The following is a 26,351-nucleotide window of genomic DNA, read 5'->3' as shown; positions in this document are numbered from 1 at the left end:
ACACCCAGGGCCCACCAGTCAGTGAAATAGGGCTAATCCCCGGTCAAACCAGAGACTAACTAGGCTTTGACCCCATGTGGGGCCCTCTGTCAGTTACTAGGGGGATTAGTGGATAATGGGCTGGCCACGTCGGCCCCCACCGGAGGGTGGTTGCCGGCGACCATAGCAGCGGCAGAGGGCTTGCCGGAGTTGTCCTAAGCGGCGCTAGAGAGCACGGTTTCGAGCGCGGTTTGCGGCTACGCAAAACTAGCGAAGCGGCCATTCTTCTAGGAGTAAGCAGGGGAGCATTGGTGGCCGGAGGAGGTGCCGGCGACAAGCAAACGAGGCAGTGGGATTCAGCTATGGCGGGGAGCGGGGCTACGGGATATGGGAGAGCGTCGAAAGGGAGGGGAAATGCACAAGGGCTCACGGCGGTTCCATTTGAGGTGACGAGGAGGTCTTCTAGCCGATGAATCGACGACGATGTTTCCGGCGGCCGAAGGTTGAAGATGACGGAGGCGAGGGTGAAGCAGGGCTCGAGGGCTCGATTCCTTCGACGAGGAGGAGCAGGGGGCGGAGCGGATCCTCTGGGCTGCTCGGAGAGGCGAGGGGAAGCCGGGGCTATGGCTACGGCGGCGGCGTGGCCATGGACGCTTCGGGCACGGTGAGAAGAGAGCGAGGAAGAGCATGAGCTCGAATGAGAGGAAGAGGCATGCACGGGGGTACTCATCCCCGTCGTCTAGGTGGCTCGGGGCAAGCAGGAGGTGGCCACGGGACGTGGCCTCGCTCGCGAGCGCGTCGGCACGCAGCTGCTTCTCCTCCTAGCAGGAGGAAAAAGGCAGCGGTGCCCCTAGTGGGCTGGGTTGGTTCTGGGCCAGGTAAGAGTTTTCCCCTTTTTTTATTATGCTTTGTTTTATACTACTGACATTTGTTTAATCTGTTTGGGCTATAAACCTAGACCAAAAACACGGCTATTAATTATGGGGTATAATTGTATAATTGTTTTATCCATTTTTGTGACTTTTCAAGATCAATTAAAATGACAAAAGTTTTTTAAATTGAAAGTGATCACTGAAATGTTGTTGCCAACATTTATGAGAAAATATGAACATTTTCAAAACCATTTTGAGTTCATTAAAAATCACACTTAGAAGAATTTCCTTTAAGGGAGGTGAGGTGCTTAGGGTTTTGTTAGTCCAAAAACACAAAAACATTTGAGTTTAATATGATGCAATATGAGGATGCAACTAATTGCAAGCAGTTATTCTAGGGATGTGACAACTCACCCCCACTAAACAAGAATCTCGTCCCGAGATTCAACCATAGGGTAGGAGTAAATAGGGGACACTAAGTATCATAATCTTCACGGTCCAATTGCCCATCTCGGAGATGTCGATTCATTGCATCATGTTGATCTTGACATTTTGTCTTTGAGTTCTTCATCTAACACGACGACAAGAACATAAAGACTCTAGAAGATTCGATCTCCTCAAAGATCGAGCAACTCCAGATCTACTCGTAGAATGAGACATAGGAACGTCCCTTCAGCTGAGACACAAAACACATAACACGGATGAGGAAATGAGGTATATGACATAGGTTCAATTGGTAGGCAACAATTCCATGCTTAAAATAGATGGAGACGAGGTTTGAAAGTAACGAGGAGTTAAGTTGCCCTTCATACCATAACGGGGAACCTTAGGAGGGCGACTCGTAGAGTTATTCCCTTAAGTGGCAAAAAGAATGACTTTTGATACAAATATCATTAAAACTCTTCATACTAGAATAAGGCGATTCCTGAATGATCGTTTGAAGGAATTTGAAATAATGACATACTTAGTTTGGAAAGTAACTGGAGTTATAGAGGAGATCGGCAAACAGAAGGCACATTCCAACTTATACCGAGGTTATAACCTAGTGTGTGAGCATGCTCTCAAGAACTTGAGCAATTCCACATTCTTCAAAGTTTTACCAACATCCGTGCCATGATCTTGGTGACACATCATAGTACCAAGATGAATAATGGTGGAGGATGCAGATGCAAAGGAGGACAACACTTTCTCAGATTTCACCTTAGCTATGCCAAGGGAAATAAATTTGGTTAATCGACAGAAAGGCTTTTAGGCCTCCACTTCTAATGTTCTCCTTGATGTAATGGATAACTTAACTTCTTGGTATATAGAACATCAAGTAAATGTTGGACTTCGGGGCTCAAAGGGTCCATGAGGAACGACTTCCAAAATAAGTCATACAAGGTCCTCATGGGGAGATGGCTAAGGTTGTTGATGCGAGATATTATAATATTAAGTCCTCTGGCTAGGTGTGTAGCCATGACATCACTTTACCGGTTTACAGAGAGACCAATATTATAATTCTTCGGAAAAGTTCCAACCATTATATCCGCCTGAGATTCAGATCTGGTTGGTGACATGAGGTTTCAGCATCAGCATGTCTGAAAAGAAAGTTTGCAACACAAATCGACGAGATAATGTTGCGAGATTCTCAGGGGATGTACTACGGAAACCAACTCCAAAACATGATCTAGATTGCAAGACCCACGTGAACACACTACCTAAGATAATGATGACCACATGGAAATCTTACAACGAAACACTACCGAGTTCTGGGTGGGAATCATCATTGCAGATAACAAGTCCTTACATAAGTCCGGATTAGCTCTTATGAAGGAACCTCTTTTCCTTATACAAATCAATCAGTGGCTTGGTGTGCTAGGAGATACATATGGAATGAAGATGATCAGTCTATCAAACTATAGAATACTTCGCACGTGCATGACTGACTTGGGATGATTCCAAAGAAAACAAATTAACTTTTTTCGAATTCACGGCGGCAACTTGCACCAATGCACATGAATTAGAAGAAGTCACTTATTACACCTAACATATACCTCGTACTCGAGACACTAAGACAATGTCTACAAAGTTCCAGCACGAGCTTAATGTCCAACATAAACCATGGAACAATGAAAATGTTGTCGATGGGCTCAACAACAATTCATCGAGATACCCATACAAATATATTTCCACAACTATGTGAGCAAGATAATAGCATTGGTCAGCTCAAAGAATATAATGGTGTATGCTCAAGGAAATCCACGAGTAAGACACCGTTACGAAAATCTTTGGTTCTAAGTTTGATTTGACAATAGTCCATACTCAAATCAAAATTGGACAAGATAATATATTCAACAGTTGATCACACGAATCAACCGATGAAAATATCATCTTTCTTCAAGACTCACACAACATGAAAGATATCCCTTTAAAATGAACTATGTTTAGGCGAGGCTTTTATCTTCCAACTCTCCAAGTTGTTGTTTAGCTTAACCAACTAGCTCGAGGGTATCCAACACAGATTTTTGGAGAAGGTGGCTTATAGGGAAACCAACTTGATCACGAGATCTATCATAACAGTCAGGAAACAACCTGGTAATACTTCCGAGAAGATATTCAAAAAATCATGAACCACCGATATGTTAATAAGATCAACAACAATCTCGCTTTTCAGGGCAAGATGATATGATCAAAGAGCGAAGTGTTGACACAATCCCAACCATTGATCAAAAAGTGCACCATGAAACATGGACTAGGTAGAATGGTTAATCTTGAGATGACGATTCAATGACCATCACCATAAGAGTGAATTTATTGTCCATTAACTACAAAGAAATGGCATTGCTAGGAGTATTGATTTCACACATCATGGTTCACTTGTTGATATTCCGGGTACAACCAACACGGAAACCGAGGGACAAATAATGATGTCAAGAAGTATCACTACATCAAGAGCTCATAAGATATGGTGCAATTCTCATGACATTCTTGACAAAAGAGGGTAATACTCCAAGGTAGAACAAAGCAAAATCTCGATTGGCATTTTGATCTGCGGATTACAACTACTTTGACCCAATCCAAGAAATGAATGAGGTACTGGAGTTTGCTTAACTGAGTCATTATGAAATAGAACAACTTGACAGACCACAGGAATAACAGGCATCAATGACACTGATCCGTCTCCATCGTATCTACGTTTCCAAACACTTTTGCCCTTGTTTTGGACTCCAATTTGCATGATTTGAATGGTACTAACCCGGACTAACGTTGTTTTCAGCAGAATTGCCGTGGTGTTGTGTTTGCGCAGAAATAAAAGTTCTCGGAATGACCATTGTGTTGGATGAGATCTACAATGTAACCGAGTTAGTTTTGATGGGAATTGATCCCTAGTATCCACTATGTTCTAAGATTGATGTTGCTACTAGTTTGCCATGCTTAATGCTTGTCACTAGGGCCCGAGTGCCATGATTTTAGATCTGAACCTCTTATATTCTCGTCAATATATGTGTGTTCTTGATCCTATCTTGCAAGTTGTAGTCACCTACTATGTGTTATGACCCGGCAACCCCGGAGTGACAATAGCCGGAACCACTCCCAGAGATGACCATGGTATGAGGAGTTCATGTATTCACTAAGTGCTAATGCTTCGTTCCGGTTCTCTATCAAAAGGAGAACCTTAATATCCCATAGTTTCCATTAGGACCCCACTTCCAAGGGACGGATGGACAATAGATGTCATGCAAGTTCTTTTCCCTAAGCACATATGACTACATACGGAATACATGCCTACATTACATTGACAAACTGCAGCTAGTTACATATCTCTCCGTTTTATAACTGTTGCATGATGAATGTCATCCAGCATAATTATCCATCACCGATCGAATGCCTACGAGTTTTTCCTACCGCTGCTGCTATTGTTACTCTGTCGCTACTGCTGTCACTGCTTCTACTATTACCGCTACTGCTGTCACTACTTCTACTGTTACCGCTACTGCTGTCACTACTGCTACTGTTACCGTTGCTACTGTTGCTATCACACCACTTTGCTACTGATACTTTGCTGCAGATACTAAGTCTTTCAGGTGTGGTTGAATTGACAACTTAACTGCTAATACTTGAGAATATTCTTTGGCTTCCCCTTGTGTCGAATCAACAAATTTGGGTTGAATACTCTACCCTTGAAAACTGTTGCGATCCCCTATACTTGTGGGTTATCAAGACTATTTTCTGGCGCCGTTTTCTGCTCTAGTCTCTGAGTCACTTGGGACTTACGTCTGCTAATCACTATGAGGAATCTGAGATATCCAAAAACTAATGTCTTGCCCTCAACTACGAGGACAGGTAAGGAACTGCCATCTAGCTCTGCACTTGATTCACCTTCAGATATGAGTAAGTTTGCGACACCACCTCCTACTAGAAATTTTGATATGTCACCTGTGCTTGATGATGCTACTTCTACTGTCCATGATGCTTGTGATGATGCTTTCCTTGATACTGCTTTACCACTAGGTGCATTCCTAGATGCACAAATTGCTAGAGTTGCTGCTAGATGTGATGATACTTCTAAAACTGTTGAGATTATTAAAGTAGAACCTGCCATTTCGCCTGGTAGAACTAGCTCTCCTAGATATGAATTGCCTGATATGCCTAAGGGTTATGTTATGGAGGGAGAGATAGCTTAGGACTTTCTTGCTTGTAAGGATAGCTATAATCTTGAGAAATTACTGCGCAAGTGGAAAGAAAAATCTTTGAACGCTAGGATGAAATACGACCCGAAGTTTGCTACTTCGCCTATCTTTGTGACCGATAAGGATTATGAATGCTTTGTCGATCCTGAGTTAATCACTCTGGTCGAATCTGATCCTTTTCATGGTTATGAGACTGAAAGGGCTGTAGCACATTTTACTAAGCTACACGATATAGCCACCCTATTCACAAGTGAGGAAAAGATCCGCCACTACTATATCCTTAAGCTGTTTCCTTTCTCGCTAAAGGATGATGCTAAGACTTGGTTCACTTCTCTTGCTCCTGGTTGTGTGTGTAGTCCCCAGGATATGATCTACTACTTCTCTGAGAAATATTTCCCTGCCCATAAGAAGCAAGCTGCCTTGCAGGAAATATATAACTTTGTGCAAGTTGAAGAAGAGAGTCTCCCACAAGCTTGGGGGAGGCTTGTCCAGCTACTGAATGCTTTGCCCGATCACCCTCTTGAGAAAAATGAAATACTTGATATCTTATATAATGGACGAACCGATGCTTCTCAGGACCACCTAGATAGTTGTGTTGGTTGTGTTTTCAGGGAACAAACTGTAGAACAAGCTGAGATCCTATTGAATGATATCTTGTGCAATGAGAATGCTTGGACTATTATCGAACCACCTCCGAAGCCAACTCCTAAGAAAGGAGGTATCCGATTCCTAAGTCCTAAAGATATGGAAGAAGCTAAGAAATCTATGAAAGAGAAACGCATTAAATCTGAAGATGTCAAAAATCTACCACCTATCGAAGAGATCCATGGTCTTGATAACCCGACACAGGTAGTACAGGTAAATTCTCTTCGTAGATTCAATGAGAGTGATATTCCTTTTGATAAACCTGCTAGCTTATTCCTTGATGAATTTGATAACTTTGTTGCCAAACAACAAAGTTTCAATAATTATGTTAGCAGACAATTGGAACAGAATGCTCGTATGCTTAGTCATTTAAGTGCTTGCGTGGACAAAAACGTCAATGATCTTAAGCTCTTGAGTAAACATGCCTCTATGGTTACGACTCAGGTATGACTTGCTCAATGAGTTGAATGAAAATTCTGTTAGAGTCATCACTAGAGGCGGTAGAATGACCCAGGAACCTTTGTCTCCGGAGGGTCATCCTAAGAGAATTTAACAAGATTCTCAAGGAGTTAGCACTGATGCACCTAGTCATCCTAGGAAGAAAAAGAAAGATGATAGGAACTTGCAGGCTAGCAACCCTGTTGCTGTTACACCCGAGAGTCCAAACGATGTCTCTGTTTCTGATGCTGAAACGCAATCTGGTGTTCAACATGAGCCTATTGATAATATCGTTAGTGATGCTCATGAAGATGCTCAACCTAGCAATGATAAGGATGTGGAGATTGAACCTGTTGTTCTTGATAACCCACAACCTAAGAATAGGAGATACGATAAGAAAGAATTCATTGTTAGGAGGATTTTGAGCGATTTATTGAAATGATTAGACCTGTCTTTCTGCAAATGCCTTTGACAGATATGCTCAAAATGCCTCCCTATGCCAAGTAAATGAAAGATATTGTGACTAATAGGAGGAGGATACCTGAGGTTGAGATTTCCACCATGCTCGCTAATTATACCTTCAAGGGTAGAACTCCTAAGAAACTAGGTGATCCCGGAGTACCCACTATACCTTGCGCCATTAAAGGAAACTACGTTAGAACTACTTTATGCGAGCTTGGAGCCGGTGTAAGTGTTATGCCTCTCTCTCTTTATCATAGACTTGAACTCGATAAGTTGACACCCACTAAAATCTCTCTGCAAATGGCCGACAAATCAACTGCTTTCCCTATCGGCATCTGGGAGGATGTGCCTATTGTGGTTGCTAACGTTACCATCTTAACAGACTTTGTTATTGTGGATATTCCTGAGGATGATGCCATGGCGGTCATCCTTGGAAGACCCTTTTTAAACACTGCAGGGGCTGTTATTAATTGCAACAAAGCCAATTTCACTTTCCATGTCAATGGTAATTAGCATACGGTGCACTTTCCGAAGAAACAATATCGAGTACATTGCATTAATGCTATTGAAAAAACTTCATCGATTCTTATTGGGAGCTTTGAATGTCCTATACCTACTGTTAATATGAAGTATGATTTTCTTGTTGGGGATATGCACATCCCATCGAGGTAACCTAGTGACTATTTGAAAATTCTCCGTTTTTACGCGATTCGAAAAAAGTTTGTCAAGGAGACTTGATCAACCTTAATTACGGATTTCTTTTGATGACCATGAGATGGATGAATCTAAGAGTCACAATCCTGTGTTCCAAACCTTTACCTTCGGTTGCTTAGAAGAAAAATGATAGATTTAGCTTTTGTTTCTCCTGTTTTCTGCTTTTTGCGTCCCGTAGAAAAGTGTCCCGAAAATAAAAGTTCTCCAAATGTCCTAAAAATCAAGTATGATTTTTTTTTTGGAATTTTTGAAAAATTCTGCGATGGAGAGCTAGTCAGGGGGATGTACTAGTGGGCCACAAGCCCAGGAGGCGCGGGCACCCCCTGGCCGCGCCTAACAGGCTTGTGGGGCCCACGTGTCCCCCTCCACTTATTCCAGCTACCATCTCCTTCTCCTACCTCTAGAAAAAATCATTCTATAGCTCAAACCCGTGTTCTTGCTCTTCTTGCTGTGATTTTCGATCTCCTTGTGCAAATCCCCATTCACGAAACTGTTTTGGGGAAATTGTTCCTTGGTATGTGACTCCACCATTGGTCCAATTAGTTTTTGCTCTAGTGCCTTATTCGTTGTGTATTTTTGCTGCCTTGGTGACCCTGTTCTTGAGCTTTGCATGCTAATTTTAGCTGCTCCCAAGTAGTTTTGATGCGTGATATGGCCTCTAGGCACCTGTGGGAGTAATTGCTATGAGTTTAGTTGAGCCTTGTTCACTTTTCCTTTGAGTCACCGAAAATTTCAGAAAAGGAAGATGTTCAGGAGAAACTATCATGGTGGTTCCTCAAGCAAGAGGGGTCCCCATCTCGCGATTCGGGAACCCGATCCTTACCAAACGAGGAACGCACAGGTACAACCATGTGAATGGCCTTCTGATGAATTCATGATTGATGCAGGTTTCAAAGACGAGTTTGATACACTTGTTCACAATGTTAGACTTGAAGAATTCATCTCCGATAAATGTGAACAATATACTACTCTCACATCCGCACTATTTGACCTCTATGAAAAATTGTATACCATGGATTTAGAGGATTTCAATAGAATTGGCAAGATACCTGATTGGGGTAGTCTCAATGATCCTCCTAAATCTTCGGTTAGAGATTTTTTTTCTCTAGTATAACTGTTGGAGAAACTAGAGATATTGCGTAGGCTACCATGGGGAGCATTCATTTTCCTCCCTTGCATTACTTTGCCCTCTTCATAGCTAGATGCATTAACGACAAGATTGAGCATTCTCACCTCTGCGCACCTGACCTCGGTATTCTTAAGAGCGCAATGACGGGCGATAGAAGTTTCAACATGGGAGCTATAATAGCGAGGAGGCTAAATAATAATGCTAATGAAGGGAATTTCTTTGGTGGGATCTATGCCACTCGCATAGCAAATTTTCTTGGAGTACCCATCCGCGAAGGAGATCCCCTCCTTCATACAACTTTCTTTGATCGCGCCTCTATGACACGCTATCAGTTCCTTGAGAGGGATAATGAATCCCTCTAATACGGGTTAATATTTAACCGACAGCGTGTTTTCCATATTACCCTTCCTGCTCCTGCCTTCTTTGACTTTCAGGTAAAACGAAGATATTACATAACCAGAGGGGAGGCAGAGGAGTATGAGAAGGAGGCAAAGGCTGCTCGCCTCCGTGAGGCAGCTATTCAGGCGGTAGCTGTTAGCGCTCCCGTACAACTGCCATTATGACTTTACTTATCGCCGGACCATCCTTGGGAGTAGACCAACATAGGCCAAAAACCTAAGCTTGGGGGAGTACGTGTTTCTCACCGACTTTATATTCATGCTCACACTTTCACTTTGGTAGTCGATGTTCACACTTTGCCACTGTATCATCCATGCTAGTTTATTTCTTTTTCTTGTTTTCTTCAAGTGTGTTTTTCTAGTTTGAGAAAACCCAAAAACAATTCTCGTTCTTCTTTTGTTTGTTGGGAGCTTTCCCGTGTAAAAAGTTTTCTTTTTCATTGGCTCAACGTAGAAGACCATGGTTACAATGTTAGTGGCTCTCGCATGCATATCTGTTTATCTATCAAAGAGCCATATTACTTTGTCTTCTCCTTTGTGTTTGCTTGGAGATTCTAGCTTAGTCCAATGCACGAAGACTCTTATTATTGTTCACATCATTCGGTCGTGCAAGTGAAAGGCAATACTGACGATATATGATGAAGTGATTGAACCTGGAAAAGTTGGTATGAACTCGATCTATTTTGTTTTTGTAAATATGACTAGCTCATCATTACCAATTCAGATTTGTTGTGAGAAAAATATGTTTGCAATGACAACTTAGAGATCATAGTTTTTGATGCCATGCTTAATTAGATAGGATCTTATAATGGTTTGTCTTGGTTGCCAACAGGCATTTTGAGATGATTATGATGTAGTATGACAGGATGGTATCCTCCTTCGAATGATTCAAGTGGCTTGACTTGGCGCATGTTTACGCATGTAGTTGAAACAAAATCAACATAGCCTCTATGATATTCATGTTCATGGTGATGACTGTTGTCGCTCTCTAGTTGGTCGCTACCCAGTCTTTTGCTAGCCTTCACTTGTACTAAGCGGGAATACTGCTTGTGCATCCACTGCCATAAACCCAAGGTTGTTCCATATGAGTCCACCATACCTACCTATATGCAGTATCTACCTGTCGTTCCAAGTAAATTTGCATGTGCCACTTTCTAAACCTTCAAGAAATAATTTGTTTCGCATGCCCGAACCGCTCATGTGGTGACAAGGGGCGATTCGTATCTTCCATGGTAGGCGTGTTATCCTCGATATGTGTTTATTCACTATCACTCACGAGAAAGGGGCCGATAATTGGAATGCCCAGTTCCATGCTCAAATGGAAAAGATAATTGCAAACAAAACTCCCCCTAGATTGTTGTTGGTATGGACGGCACCCGAGTATTCGGCTAGTCGTGGAGTGTGATTGATCGGTGGTGGGGGAGTCAAAACTTTACTTTTCTGTTTGGGAACCGCCTATAGTATGTGTAGCATGAAAGATGGTGAAAACTCTTGGTCATCGCGTTGATAATGAAGGCATGCCACCCAAAAGTATTTATCTCTCTCTTCAAAGCTTGAGCTCTAGCACCTCTGCAAATCAATGCTTCCCTCTGCGAAGGGCCTATCTATTTATGTTTCTGTTGAGTCATCCTCTTCTTGTAAAAGCACCAATTAGAGAGCACCTCTGTCATTCTTATGCTTTGCTTTTAATTGTTATTAAGTATGACTGTGACCATGAATTACAATGTTCAGTCAGCCCTTCGTATTTGAAGGTGCTCTGCATTTATGTTTTACGGTCTCAGAAAGAGCTAGCGAGATACCATCTATTTATACTGCTTCATGATTGTTTTGATTGAAGTGTTGACATTTGAAACTCGTTATTATTGCTCGCTAGTTGATTATGCCATTGATATGAGTTCCTCTTGAGATATAAATGTCATTGCTTATGTGGTTAGCTTATGATCTTGCTGAAAATATGAATATGAGTTAGACATTATTGCAACAACAAGATCAAACAGAGTTCATAAAAGTTTTTCTTTTGTCTCTTTGAGTTCGTAAAAAACAAGATCAAACAGAGTTCGTATGTGTTTAGCATGGGGGAGTTGATACGTCTCCGTCATATCTACTTTTCCAAACTCTTTGGCCCTTGTTTTGGGCTCTAATTTGCATGATTTGAATGGAACTAACCCGGACTAACGTTGTTTTTAGCAGAATTGCCATGTTGTTGTTTTTGCACAAAAATGAAAGTTCTCGGAATGACCTGGAAATTTACGATGATTTTTTGTGGAATATATAAAAAATACTGGCGCAAGAATCAACCGGAGGAGTGGAGCGAGGATCCCACAAGCCCACCAGGCGCGGCCCCCCTGGCCGTGCCTAGCAGGCTTGTGGGGCCCTCAGGGCTCCGCCACCTCCAACTCCACCTGTATTTAGTCCATTTTGTCCGGAAAACAAATCAAGGAGGAGAGTTCATCGCGTTTTACGATACGGAGCCGCTGCCACCACATGTTCTTCCTCTGGAGGGCAGATGTGGAGTCCGTTCTGGGCTCTGGAGAGGGGAGATCGTTGCCATCGTCATCACCAACCTTCCTTCATCGCCAATTCCATGATGCTCTTCACTGTTTGTGAGTTATCTCATCGTAGGCTTGCTGGACGCTGATGGGTTGGATGAGATCTAGCATGTAATCGAGTTAGTTTTGATGGGGATTGATCCCTAGTATCCACTATGTTCTGAGATTGATGTTGCTACTACTTTGCCATGCTTAATGCTTGTAACTAGGGCCCGAGTGCCATGATTTTAGATCTGAACCTCTTATATTCTCGTCAATATATGTGTGTTCTTGATCCTATCTTGCAAGTTGTAGTCACCTACTATGTGTTATGACCCGGCAACCCCGGAGTGACAATAGCCGGAACCACTCCCGGAGATGACCATAGTATGAGGAGTTCATGTATTCACTAAGTGATAATTCTTTGTTCCGGTTCTCTATTAAAAGGAGAACCTTAATATCCTGTAGTTTCCATTAGGACCCCGCTGCCACGGGAGGCATGGACAATAGATGTCATGCAAGTTTTTTTCCCTAAGCACGTATGACTACATACGGAATACATGCCTACATTACATTGACGAACTTGAGCTAGTTACATATCTCTCCCTGTTATAACTATTGGAAGATGAATGTCATCCGGCATAATTATCCATCACCGATTCAATGCCTACAAGTTTTTTCTACCGCTGCTGCTACTGTTACTCTGTCGCTACTACTCACACTGCTGTTACTGTTACTGCTACTGTTGTTACTACTGCTACTGTTACCGGTGCTACTGTTGCTATCACACAACTTTGCTGTAGATACTAAGTCTTTCAGGTGTGGTTGAAATGACAACTCAACTGCTAATACTCGAGAATATTATTTGGCTTCCCCTTGTGTTGAATCAACAAATTTGGGTTGAATACTCTACCCTCGAAAACTTTTGCGATCCCCTATACTTTTGGGTTATCAGACACGAATGCACAACTACTCTTAACTATCGTCTCATGGATGAAGGTTAGAAACAACGAAAGAGGGGCAACTCAAGACCACATGATTTTTCTGAGTTGTGGATGCATAGATTAGCATGTCGAGCGAGTTCAACATAATTCTTCCAGATAACCCATGCAGAAGGGAGGAGTTGGCAGAATCACAATATGGAGTAGAGAACTCATCACAAGCACTCTTGTTATGATCTTTAGTTCACGAAGAACTTCTGCTAGAGATGGTCCATGGTGTTGGAAGAATGATATACCATGAACCTTGGGAACTACAACAAGGCTACTAATCATTCTAAAGGAACTAGCAACACTATCAACAGAAGTGAGTAGAATAATACTTCGGTTCAAGAACCCAGAAATAGAATACCTACTGGCTAAATAACATCACGGGATGTTTTCGAAAATGATGGCCAGAATTATCGCACTAGGAACCAAAACACATCTAGACTCTTGGGTAGTTTTCGGAGGTAACATGGTTTCCTAACACTTTAACAAATATGTCGAGGCAATAGAGTACCTCAACACAATGATTAGTGTGCTTTGTCTGGCCAAAAAGACATTAACTCGGGATGAGAGGATTGCAATTGCATCAGATTATTTAGAAACCTTGGAAAACTCGGATAACATAACGGTTGCACGGGCATGAAATATGAGGCAACCTGCAAGAAACTGACAACATAATAATTGAATTCTTATGAAGACACTGATCCAGGAAGACAACAACTTTTCTATAAGTCTCTAGCATGGTAGCTCGTCATCCTAATGAATAGACGAGAAAGCCTAATTCTTAAATCCCATAGAATAAGGAAGAGGATGGGTCAGAATAAGAATGCCATAAGTAAAGGAGTAAAAAGAGCCTTACGTTCCCTTCCACAAACAATTCCCTTATATAACTAAAGAGTTGCTAGACTCAACATCGACTAGTTTGGCTTGGTTATCCTATAGGTAGTCAAGCTCTGATACCAAAGCTGTAGGGACCCTGATCATAAATCATAAGAATCCATCCTGTAACACATCACATCACTTTGCGGCCTCACACACGGTAAACTCCACGGCTACCACCTTACCTTGGCCGGGACCGTTTGCGTCTTTTGGCTCACGTATATGAATGTGTCGCTAGTATTCAAATGACAAAGAACACGGGTCGACATGACTAGTTATATACCCAAGTGGTACATCCATACAGGGACAGGCATACATGACCTAGCAAAGCAAGTGTCGGTCATCGGCGTGTGTAGACGAGTCGTAGCAAGCTACAAGGACTCCATTACACCGCGTGACATTTCCCTGAAGGGAAAGACACAACAGCAAAGAAGGATACTTGCCGGACAATCAATGTGTTCGTAGCAGTAGAAAGCTACCAAAGCTCGGTGGAAGCACAAAGAGGTATTTCCTCATAAAGAGTACTACTAAAGGCACACAACTAGGTGGTCGAATCCCAGACATATAATGCATTTCATAACATATACACAATATGCACGATATGTCTACATACAACATGGCATCACAACATAACTCTATGACTCAAGTTTTATTAAAGACTCATAAGAGTCAACATAGTATGACATTACAAACAGGGGTCTCGTGACCCGACACTCAAGTCATACAAACATCAAGCGGATGCATAACATCTCTGGGTACAGACATCTACTAAAAGTGGCTGGAGGAGCCTGAAAAGCTAGAACGACTGTACCAAAGGAACCAGACCTCTGTCTGGGATTCCCAAGCTATTCCGATCAACATCGAACACATCGCGTAGGAACCATTAATGAGACTAAGGTCTTCTCTGCAAAAACATAAACTAAGAAAATGAGAGTACATGGGAACTCAGCAAGACTTATATCAGAACTATCTACATATGCATCAGTATCAATGAAGGGGTTGTGGAGTTTAATTACAACAAGTAAGCTTTGACCCTTGGCTAACCAGTACTACGACTACAAGTAATTTCCTTGAGGTGGGATAGCGCACGCGAGTCCACATATTCACCAATCAATACACCACTATAAATCCACTCTCGTCTCCCTACGAGAAGGCCATCCATAGAACTCACACTTGTCTTGCATGTTTTAGAGTATCCATTTAAATTGTCTATGTACCACGTAATGTTTCCAAGTAGTCCATATTCGAGGACGTGGCTATTCGAACAGATTAATTCACCCTGAAGGGGTATACTTCTTCACACAATCCCTCACCACTTAGCACAATATGCACATCATGCATCTCGGCAACCTTCAAGGGGAAGCACTTGCGTGGGTGTTGGCCACGATCGGTAACCACACAAGACCCTAGTCCAGGTTTATTGCCTATTTGACACTGAACCCGCAAGGAAGTCCAGTCGAAGTTTCCTTAACGGCCCCAAACGATGTGTGCAGGGTTCCCAAGCCCACCATCAGGGTGCCACTTGGTACACCGTGCCACTCTGTATCTACCGCAGGGAAGCCTACCCCGTACGGCAGAGCTAAACACGACCGCCAACACTTTTCCTACAAACACCAGAAACTAGTTGCAACTCGTGGACAGAGATCTAGGCGATTAATAAGCCGAGAGGGGCACTTAAGCATTCCAATGCATGGTAATAGCTTGTCTTGGATAACATATAGATAACTCAGTTCTTAAGGACGGTCCCAATGAGACAACCCACCATGCACTCCTACATGGCCTCTCATCGCTACCTTTATAAAATCGGATTCACACCATTACTCTCACACTATAGTACATGAACACAACCATTTCGATATATCGTCCAGATGGATCAGACCCGACACGACTCTAAGCATAGCAGACATTGTAAGCAAGCATGGATGAGTAAGCACAACAAGGCTCAAGCAGTTTCTACTCATGATAAGTAGTTTCAACTATTTACTGTGGCAAAATCAGGTCATGCAGAGGAATGGGCTCAACTACCGAGAATAGGTAACAATTGAATCGTGTTTGTACTAATGCAATAAGAGAGAGCAGGAGCGAGAGAGTGGGTTTATATATATATATATATATATATATATATATATATATGCTCAAGAGGGTTTTCTTTCCTGACAGTTCTGAAGATAGCCATGAGTCTTCATCAATGTCAACAATCACATCGTCGGAGCCATAGTCTATCGAGGGGGAACAACACCGGCAAACAAGGAAAAACAATATTTACTTCAAGGAAATGCAACACCATGATGCATGATCATGACATGAAAATGATATGTGGCATGGGCTAATGTAGCTACCATTTCTTAAGTGGGAGCTGATTTGAACGAAAATTCAAATATCACTTCAAACTAGGTATTTTTAAATACTGTTTTAATTGATTTGACGTGATGCTCACACATATCTTGTTTTATCATGAATGAAAATGCCATAATCAGATTCCTTGAATTTTTCTGATCATTTTTCATATATAATTTATTTTCACTAGAGTGACATATTACTTTCTATAATTTTTAGAAGTTTTCTTTTTATTCTGGAATTACTTTAATTATGAAATACAATTATTGCGTCAGCACTGACGTCAGTAGGTCAACTAGGCCGGCCGGGTCAAACCTGATAGCCAGGGCCCACCAGTCAGTGAAATAGGGCAAATCCCTGGTCAAAGGAGAGACTAACTAGGCTTTGACCCCATGTGGGGCCCTCTATCAGTGAGTAGGGGGGTATTAGTGGCTAATGGGCTGGCCACATCGGCCCCCACTGGAGGGATGTCGCCGGCGCCCATAGCCGCGGTGGAAGGCTGGCCGGAGTTGTCCTAAGCGGCACTACATAGCACGGTTTAGAGCGCGGTTTGCGGCTACGCAAAACTAGCGAAGCGGTCGTTCTTCTAGGGGTAAGCAGGGGAGCTGGGGTGGCCGGAGGAGGTGCCGGCGACGAGCTCGTGCGGCGGTGGGATTCGGTCGTGGCGGGGAGCGGGGCTACGGGGCACGTGAGAGCGTGGAAAGGGAGGGAAATGCACAGGGGCTCAGAGCGGTTCCATTTGCAGTGACGGGGAGGTCTGGGAGGTCTTCTAGCCGACGAATCAACGACGACGTTGCCGGCGGGCGGACGTTGAAGATGACGGAGGCGAGGGCAAAGCAGGGCTTGAGGGCTCGATTCCTTCGACGAGGAGGAGCAGGGGGTCAGAGCGGATCCTCTAAGCTTCTCGGATAAGCGAGGGGAGGCCGGGGCTATGGCAACGGCGGCGGCTTGGTCATGGTCGCTTCGGGCACAGCGAGAAGGGAGCGAGGGAGAGGATAAGCTCGAGGAAGAGGAAGAGGCGTGCACGGGGGTACTCATCCCCGTCATCTACGTGGCTCGGGGCAAGTAGGAGGTGGCCGTTGGAACGCAGCTGCTTCTCCTCCTGGCAGGAGGAAGAAGACAATGGTGCCCCTGGTGGGCTGGGCTGGTTCTAGGCCATGTAAGAGTTTTTCCCTTTTTTTTATTCTGATTTGTTTTAAACTACTCACATTTGTTTAATTTGTTTGGGCTCCAAACCTAGATCAAAAACAATCCTATTAATTATGGGGTATAATTGGTTTATTTCCAAGCTCCAAAAAATCTTTCAGCATCTATGAAATACCTAAAACATGTATAGCTAATTGTTTTATCCAAATTTGTGACTTTTGAAGATTAATTAAAATATAAAAAATGTTTTAAAATGAAAGTCATCAATGAAATGTTGTTGGCAACATTTATCAAAAAATATGAACATTTTGAAAACCATTTTGGGTTCATTAAAAATCACAGTTAGAAGAATTTCCTTTAAGGGAGGTGAGGTGCTTAGGGTTTTGTTAGTGCAAAAACTCAAGAACATTTTGGTTTAATATGATGCAAGATGATGATGCAACTAATTGCATGCAGTTATTCTAGGGCTGTGACAGGGTTGATGCGATGAGTCATAGGGCTAGAGCCATCACGTAGAACTCACAAGAAAAGTAGAAAGAAAACATGTGTAAACAGACTGCAAAAGTCAAATAGGAAACCAAAAGAGAGATGGGCACATGCAGGAAATAAAATGGGTGTAGGTGCGAGGGCGGTAGTACCGCTGTGCAAGAGCGATACTTCCGCTGCAGCGATAGAACTGTAGTGTAGGAGCGGTACTTCCACCAAAGTTGTAGTAGCGGTCATGCACGGGAGGTAGTACCATCCTGGGAACCGCTGGCAATGCACACGGTAGTGTCAGATATCTCCATCCCACAAAACCCTACTACAAGCACCAAAGTAATTGCAACACAAGATCGTCCACACATCCTACGTATGCGATGGAAAAACAAACTAAACAGGTAATCCACACACATTTCCCTAGATCAAGATCCAACAAATTCCATGAGAAAGAAATGGGGATCGAGGGTATTACCAGGTTCCATGGAACGTGGGAGATTGGAGGAGAGATCGCTCCGAGCGAAAAAGGGGAGCGCGGCACGGATAGAGGGATCCACAACCGGCCTCCAGTGATGTTCTTGGTCGCCACAGAGAGCAAAAGTCGGGAGGAGAGGGAGGGAATGGGTATGTGGGAGTTAGAACTCCCCTGCCCCCATTCTTAACTCCCCACGAAATCGCCGACGCGGTAGTACCGCCCATCAGCACGTTGGTACCGCTGGAGCGGTAGTACCGGCTTTGGAGCGGTAGTACTGCCTGTGACCCAAGCAACAACCACCATAAAACAATGAAGGCACAAAATTGGGTTCTAATTGACTATGCAGAGAATAGAGGAAAGGTACAAAATCAAAGAAGGTACTCCACTTTTAAAATAATGCAAAACGAGAAGTAAAACACATTGTGGAGTGACCGTTCATGCAATTAATGAAAATAACTTGTGTGGAAGAGCGGCGGGGGCCGAGGACACCTAAGTTTGAGTCGGTTCGTATGGCACCGGGAAGATTTTAACCTTGGGCCCATGACTAAAACACATGTTTGAAGCACACATATGGCCATCAGTGAGTAATGTGAAAGACTTGATCGATTTATGCAAATTAGGGGGAGGGAGAGTTCATTCCGGTAACAACACTCCCTGTAAATTCATGCCTACATCTAAACAAAATAGAATGATGAGAGTGGTGGGGTTTGCCTAATTCCAATCCAAATTTCTCAAATCAATGATATTTAGCTCATGCCTTAACTCTCGAAATCTTGCTTCATTTAAAGGCTTCGTGAAGATATCTACAAGCCGATCATTGGTGTTGAGGTAAATGAGGTCAATCTCCCCGCGCTTGGTATGCTCCCGGATGAAGTGGTGACGAATACTAATGTGCTTCGTCTTGCAATGTTAAACCGGGTTGTTGGAGATTGAGATAGCACTGATATTATCATAGTAAGGAGGAACTTTGTAAAAAGTGACACTGTAATCCTTTAAATTTTGCCTCATCCATACCAACTGAGCACAACAACTTGTAGAAGCCCCATATTTAGCCTCAATGGACGAGAGAGAAACGCAATTTTGTTTCTTGCAAGACCAACTTACCAGAGAGCGGCCAAGGTGACTTCATATCCACACGGTCTCACGCCCAATCCGAATCCGAATATCCTATGAGATCAAATGAAGCCCCTTTGGGATACCATAATCCAAAGTTTGGGTATGAGCCAAATATCGAAAGATTTTCTTGACCTCCACATAGTGACTTTCCATAGGTGCAGATTGAAATCTTGCACAAATTCCCATACTCAACATAATATCCGGTCTAGATGCACAAAGGTAAAGCAGAGATCCGATCATAGAGTGATATACCTTCTGATCCACAGCTTTATCATTGGGATCGAGGTCGAGATGGCAGTTGAGAGGCATGGGAGTGTTAGGCCTGGCTGGTTTGAGATCATGCATCTTGAATCTTTTGAGCATGCCTTGATTGTATTTTTCTTGATTGATGAAGGTTCCTTGTCTTCGTTGCTTGAGTCCGAATCCAAGGAAAAACTTCAACTCTCCCATCAGAGACGTCTCAAACTTTTTAGTCATTAGTGCAACAAATTGTTCATTAAAAGCTTTGTTAGGAGAACCAAAGATAATATCATCAACATATAGTTGGCATATGAACAAGGTCCTCTTGACCTTCTTATTACAAAGTGTGGGGTCAATTTTACCAACTTCAAATCGACGATCATGTAATATCTCAGTAAGGTGCTCATACCACGCACATGGGGCTTCTTTAAGGCCATAGTGTGCCTTATTCAGAACACACACATGATTAGGGAACTTGGGATCCTTGAACCCCAGGGGTTGCCTCACATAAACCAACTCCTTAAGGGGACCATTATGAAATGCACTCTTCACATCCATTTGGTATAATTTGAAGTTATTATGAAATGCAAGGAACATGTGAATAGATTTGAAAGTGCGTTATATCGACTAGAGGGGGGTGAATAGGAGATTTTTCGAATTTCATCACTGAGGAAATTCCTCACTAATGACTAACTTGCAGCGAAAACAACAAAGGATCAGGGGTGCAAAGTATCAGAACAACAATTTTCAAGATGAGGACTATGAAAAGCAGTTTGCACAGTACGCAGGCTCAGAGAAAGCAGGTGAGGATTAACTCGCATGAAGAATTTGGGGTTGAGGATTTTTGGAGAAAGTCTTTAGAAAATTCTTCAAACAGTGACAATGAAAATCTTCAACATACAATATTCAGGAATTGAAAGAGTTGAAGAAATAGAACCCGTATCACAGTGAAGACATTGGTTGATGACCCAGTTCCAATTGCTGTGACAATTGTACGTCTTGTTTGAAGCAACTTGCTATTGATACCAAAAGACACACAGTCCCGAGACACACAGTCCCTACCATATTCTCCTTGAGCTAAGGACACACAATCCTTGCCCAACACCCGTGTTAAGTCTTCAGGGCAGACTTCCAAACCCTCACAAACTTGGTCACGTGACGGTCCACAATTGACTGCTGGATTTCTCTAGACCATGACGCCTAACCGTCTGGAGGATGCACAGTCCTTAAAGGTAAAAGACATCAGTCCTACACAGGAACAACTTCTTCAGTGATGCTCAATCACTTGGTTTTCGGTTTGTGCTTTGGTGTTTGGGTATTTCCTCACTGATGATTTACTCTCGAAGACTCTGAGGAATTTGGGTTGCTCTTCTAACAAGTGTGACTTTCTAACGGAGCAGCCAACCAGCTAATGGTTGTCGGGGGCGTCTATTTATAGCCTGGGAGCATCCCAACATGATTTGACATTAATGCCCTTCAATAATATGAACGTTGGTGTGGATAAGATCAGAGATGTGGCGCGAATTGCGGTAATGGTCAAGACCCTCAACTGTGAGAGTCCTCATGTCTCTCATATTCCTCACTTGAGGCTTTTGGTAGGATTAGGCTTAGGTTGAGCATCATGAGGAAATTCATTCCAAAGTGTTACCTCGACCCCCTTTAATAGTATGGTGTTCCTATGACTCAAGGGTGAAGAAAATAAAACAGAAAGAATAAATCTTCATACTTCAAAGTCTTCAGATTGATTTTCTTCAGGATTCACCGAATTCCTCATCTTCAATATCTTCATGAGGAATATCAATTTCATCGCAATTCCTTCGCGATTCAGTTCTTCAGCTTCAGACCAATTTCTTCAGCCGAAGATATACATTTTTAGGGGTCGATATTCATCGTATAATTCAAACTCCTCAGTGACTTATAGATCATGTGTACACTTATAAGCACATTAGATACTTAACCTATAAGTCTTCAAACCACCCAAATCACTAAGGGGCACTAGATGCACTTACAATCTCCCCCTTTTTGGTGGTTGATGCCAATTAGGTTAAGTCTTCAACGGGGATAAAAAATATGAAGTGCAAATAGTCATTTGAGGAATTTCAAATCAAGATACAAAGAGAATCCCCCTGAAGATGTGCATATCTTGAGGATTTTGCTTTTCACAGCAAATTCACATTGATGATTTATATCATGGAGATCTCCCCCTAAGTCATGTAAATCATGCATACATATGACATATAATATGATGAATTTGAGAATGCATGATGAGGAATGGTATCTGACAAATTCCAGCATGCGTGCATTAATATTTTGAGGAATAAGCATGCGAAGAAAACCGTTCAAAAGCGTCAGAGTACCATCGGGCTTAAGTTTCAACCATTACATAAAACACTTCAGAAGAGCCAAGAGTTTGTAACTTAATAAAGTTCATAAGCCCCAAATTATATCCCGCGTGAAGACTAACTCTCATATTTCTCCCCCTTTGTCATCAAGTGACGAAAAGGGACAAAACTGAGGACTAATGCCCCGTGAAGACTTTCACTTCCTGGCAGTTGAGGAAGACGCGTGAGGATTCTTGGGTGCGGGCTTCCTCCTTGTACCAGTGGCAGTATCTTCTTGGTCTTCATCAGGTTATGCAATGCGGAAGGAAGAAAAGGAACTGTCCTCAAGGTCTAGAACTGGAATTGGCTTCAATTTATTCTTTTGTGGCCATGACCAGTCAAAGTCATGTGTAAACTCCAATTCTTTAAGTTCTGTTGGAGTCTTCAAATGAGCCAGTGTGGTCCAGGTGTGATCAAAAACCTCATGAAGATAGTGGTGATTAATCTTCACTGCATTCTGAGTCTCATTGAGGGTTTTCACAATGGCACCGAAGTGGCGTTTGACCCATTTGTGATTGCGATCGACCTTCTGATGAAGACTGAGGAGTAGCTCTCAGTTAGTCATCACCCTTGGGGCAACTAGGATTGGCGGCTGTGTTTCAATATCATTCCATGAAGAATATCCATCTGGTTCACGAAACTGGCCATCAAGGGGCCGAGTTCCTTCACCGACCACAGACTTGCCTTTTCCTTCAACTGGCTGGAAAGTCTTGTTGTTGACTCTGATTGGAGGCATATATACAAGGTGATTATTGAAATCAGCATGATAGTTGATGCCTAACCTGCGGCTGATGAATCTCATGATCCATGGAGCGTAAATCTTCAGGTCAAAGGTGACATAGCATTGTCAGCCAGAGTCCTCAAGAAGAATTCATGAAGATTTATGGGGGTGCCATGGATGATGTTGAAGTGGATATTCTTCATGATGCCTACAACATCTTCTTCATCATCATGGCCCTTGATTGGAGCAAGAACACCGCACAAAATCCTGTAGACAGTCCTGGGTTCATACTTCAGATCTTGGACCAGGAAAGTCGTTCTAGGTGGTTGATCCTTGGCCAAAGGCTTCATGAGGACTTCCATCAGCTTATTGGGCATCTCCCATTCATCATACATCTTCACAGCATGTTCTGAAGGAATTGAAACAGGAAGTACTCGCAACAGCTCATTCGTAGGGGCCTTGAAGTGTGTGTGCTGTGTCATCCAATCCAGCACCCAAGTGTTGATATTAGTTGGATCTCCAGAGATGAGCAAAGTTGCATAGAATTGAAAAACGATGTCGTTGTTCCAATCACAAATATCAGTGCAAAGTGGCAGCAGTCCTGCTTCATGAAGAACGTTGAGGATTGGGGCGAATCAAGGAATTTCTTCAAGCTCAACATGAGGAATATGCCTATGCTGAAATATTTTGTTTCTTCCATGGAGCACAGATGCATAATAGTTGAGCTGAGTCCTTGTCCAAAACATCATATGCCTCATGTGAGGCTTTTCATAAGGTTTGTCTCCGGTGAAATACATGCGTTCTTCATAGAACGCTTCCTTCTGAAACTTTGGCCTCTTTGAGAAGGGTTGATGCTACATAAGCTGAAGATTTTGATGCTTCTCTTGAGGAGAGACGATCATGTGGCAGTCTCTGTGTTGACAACCAGAATAGCAATTTCTATATTGGGTGCAGGAGCATTTTCTTCAGCATGTTCCTCAGTATGAGGAATTTCATCAGCCTATGCCTCAGGTTGAGGGTTTTGCTCAGGATGAGGAATTTCTTCATCCTGATCCTCGGGTTGAGGGTTTTCCTCAGGATTAGGATTTTTCTCGGGTTGAGGATCTTCTCCTTAGTTTTCCTCAGCTTGAGGAATTTGCTTGGAGGAGGAGCCAAATTCTTCACCTGTTGGAGCTGATCCTTGAGCAGGTTCTTCAGGAGGAATGAATGTCTGAGGAGTGTCATCAATTTGAATTTCCTCATCTGTGTGTTCCTTAGACTCAACAGTCTTCATTTCCTCATCAGTCAGATGCTCCTTATCTTCGCTCTCGAAGGGAATCATAGCGTAGGATGGAGCAATCTTGAGAGGCACAACATCCAAAGGAGCATTTTCATCAAGAGATTTGAGGCGCTTGGCCTCTGTTGATCCTGGTGTTGAAGAAGCTTATCTTTTCTTGGCTTCTTTTTCTGCAACCCTGGTTTTCTTCACGTCTGATGCAGACGAATTCATTTTCTTCACCTTTGAGGATTTTGGTGAAGGCATTTTCTCTTCGGGAGGCGGAGCGGTATCCATCCTGGTAGTTTCCTCAGCTGGAGCATTTTCTTCAGCTGGAGAAGTTTCATCAGCTCGCTTAGATGCATCAGCTGGAATATCCTTAGCTATTTCCTCCATAGCCGGTACATCAACACAGCTTTCTTGAGGCATTTCCTCAGTAGTGGTTGCTTGTTCTTACTCTACCTCAGGCTGATGTGGTTTTGCTGGAGGGGCAGCCTTCTTGTTGTAATCATCAACTCCGCTATTTGCAAACTTGATGAAATTGGTCTTGAAACTTTGACGATCAGATAACTTGGTATACTTGTCTGTCAAAGTCTTCAGTTCTGCCTAGGTTGACATAAGAGCATCACGCGTCAGGCTGAGGAGATTCTGTCTGAGGAATTTCTCCTTCCTCAGCTTTGCAGCCTTGGCTTGTTTGGCTTGCGTCTCCTTCCATTTGGCCTCATTGATGAATGTGGCCACCATGTGGCTGATGCCCGGGGGAAGCTTCAAGTCATCAATGGGTGTGTTAGGGTCATCATACCAAACATTGATGTAGTCCAACATGACTTTTGGATCCATGGCAAGAGGAATGACACTGCGTGAAGCTTGAGCGACCCGTTCCTGCTTGTTTCATCATATTCATCACTTCCTTCTGATGCAGAAGGAAATTTGATGACTTTGCTTGGGCTGGGTCTGTTTCCTCTTCGAGCAGTCATCTTAGTATTCAATGGTGTTGGTGAAGACTTTGTCTCTCAGCTCATGGCAGATGGAATAGAGGAGTTGGAGACAGTAGGCAGTTGCTTCACAATCTGCTTGTGTTCATGCTTTGAAGCCTGTGTGGTTGTTTAGGGTTTTGGCACAGACGCAGGCGCAACCTTCTGAAGCAATTTCTCTTGAGGTTTAGAAGCCTTTGATTTCTGTGGCACATGCTTCAATTGAGGAATGGCTGTGCAAGAGGTTTCAGCAGGTGAGGAGGTGGCTGCGGCAGCAGCTGATACGTCCATTTTGCATCATGCTTTCATGTTGATATTTATTGCTTTATGGGCTGTTATATTACTTTGTGGTACCATATTTATGCCTTTTCTCTCATATTTTGCAAGGTTTATTTGAAGAGGGAGAATTCAGGCAGCTGGAATTCTAGACTGGAAAAGGAGAAAATCTTAGTCCACTATTCTGCACAACTCCAAATGCCCTGAAAATTTACGTGGAATTTTATAGGTTTATATGAAAAATACTGGGTGAAAGAAGTACCAGAGGGGAGCTACCAGGGCGCCACAAGCCTGGTAGCCGCCACCCCCTGGTGGCGTCTAGCAAGCTTGTGGGCTCCCTAACGGCCCACTGGCCCCCCTCTTTTGCTATATGAAGGGTTCCGTTCCATAAAAAATCAATCGGGAGCTTTTTCGTGGTTTCGTCGCCGCCATGAGGCGGAACTTGAGAAGATACAATCTAGAGCTCCGGCAGGACGATCCTGCCGGGGAAACTTCCCTCCCGGAGGGGGAAATCGTCACCATCGTCATCACCAACACTGCTCTCGTAGGAGGGGAGGCATCTTCATCAACATTTTCATCAGCACCATCTCCTCTCCAATCCCTAGTTCATCTCTTGTAACCAATCTCCATCTCACGACTCCGATTGGTACTTGTAAGGTTACTAGTAGTGTTGATTACTCTTTGTAGTTGATGCTAGTTGAATTCCTTGGTGGAAGAGTTTATGTTCGGATCCTTGATGCTATTCATTACACCTCTGATCATGATTATTATTATTCTTTGTGAGTAGTTACTTTTGTTCGTGAGGACATGGGATAAGTCATGCTGATAATAGTGATGTGAATTTGATATTCGTTCGGTATTTTGATATGCTATATGTTGTCTTTTCCTCTAGTGTTGTTATATGAACGTCGACTACATAACACTTCACCATACTTGGTCCTAGAGGAAGGCATTGGGGAGTAGTAAGTAGATGATGGGTTGCTGGAGTGACAGAAGCTTAAACCCCAGTCTATGCGTTGCTTCGTAAGGGGCTCATTTGGATCCACTAGTTTAATGCTATGGTTAGACGTTGTCTTAATTCTTCTTTTGTAGTTGCGGATGTTTGTGAGAGGGGTTAATCATAAGTGGTATGCTTGTCCAATTAAGGGGAGTACCCAAGCGCCAGTCCACCCACATATCAAACTATCAAAGTAACGAACTCGAATAATATGAACATCATGAAACTAGCATGACAGAAATTCCCGTGTGTC

Source organism: Hordeum vulgare, chromosome 5H, assembly GCF_904849725.1.
Source record: "Hordeum vulgare subsp. vulgare chromosome 5H, MorexV3_pseudomolecules_assembly, whole genome shotgun sequence".
Lineage (NCBI taxonomy): Eukaryota > Viridiplantae > Streptophyta > Magnoliopsida > Poales > Poaceae > Hordeum > Hordeum vulgare.
The sequence above is the reverse complement of the archived record's forward strand: the minus strand, read 5'-3'. Positions refer to the sequence as shown.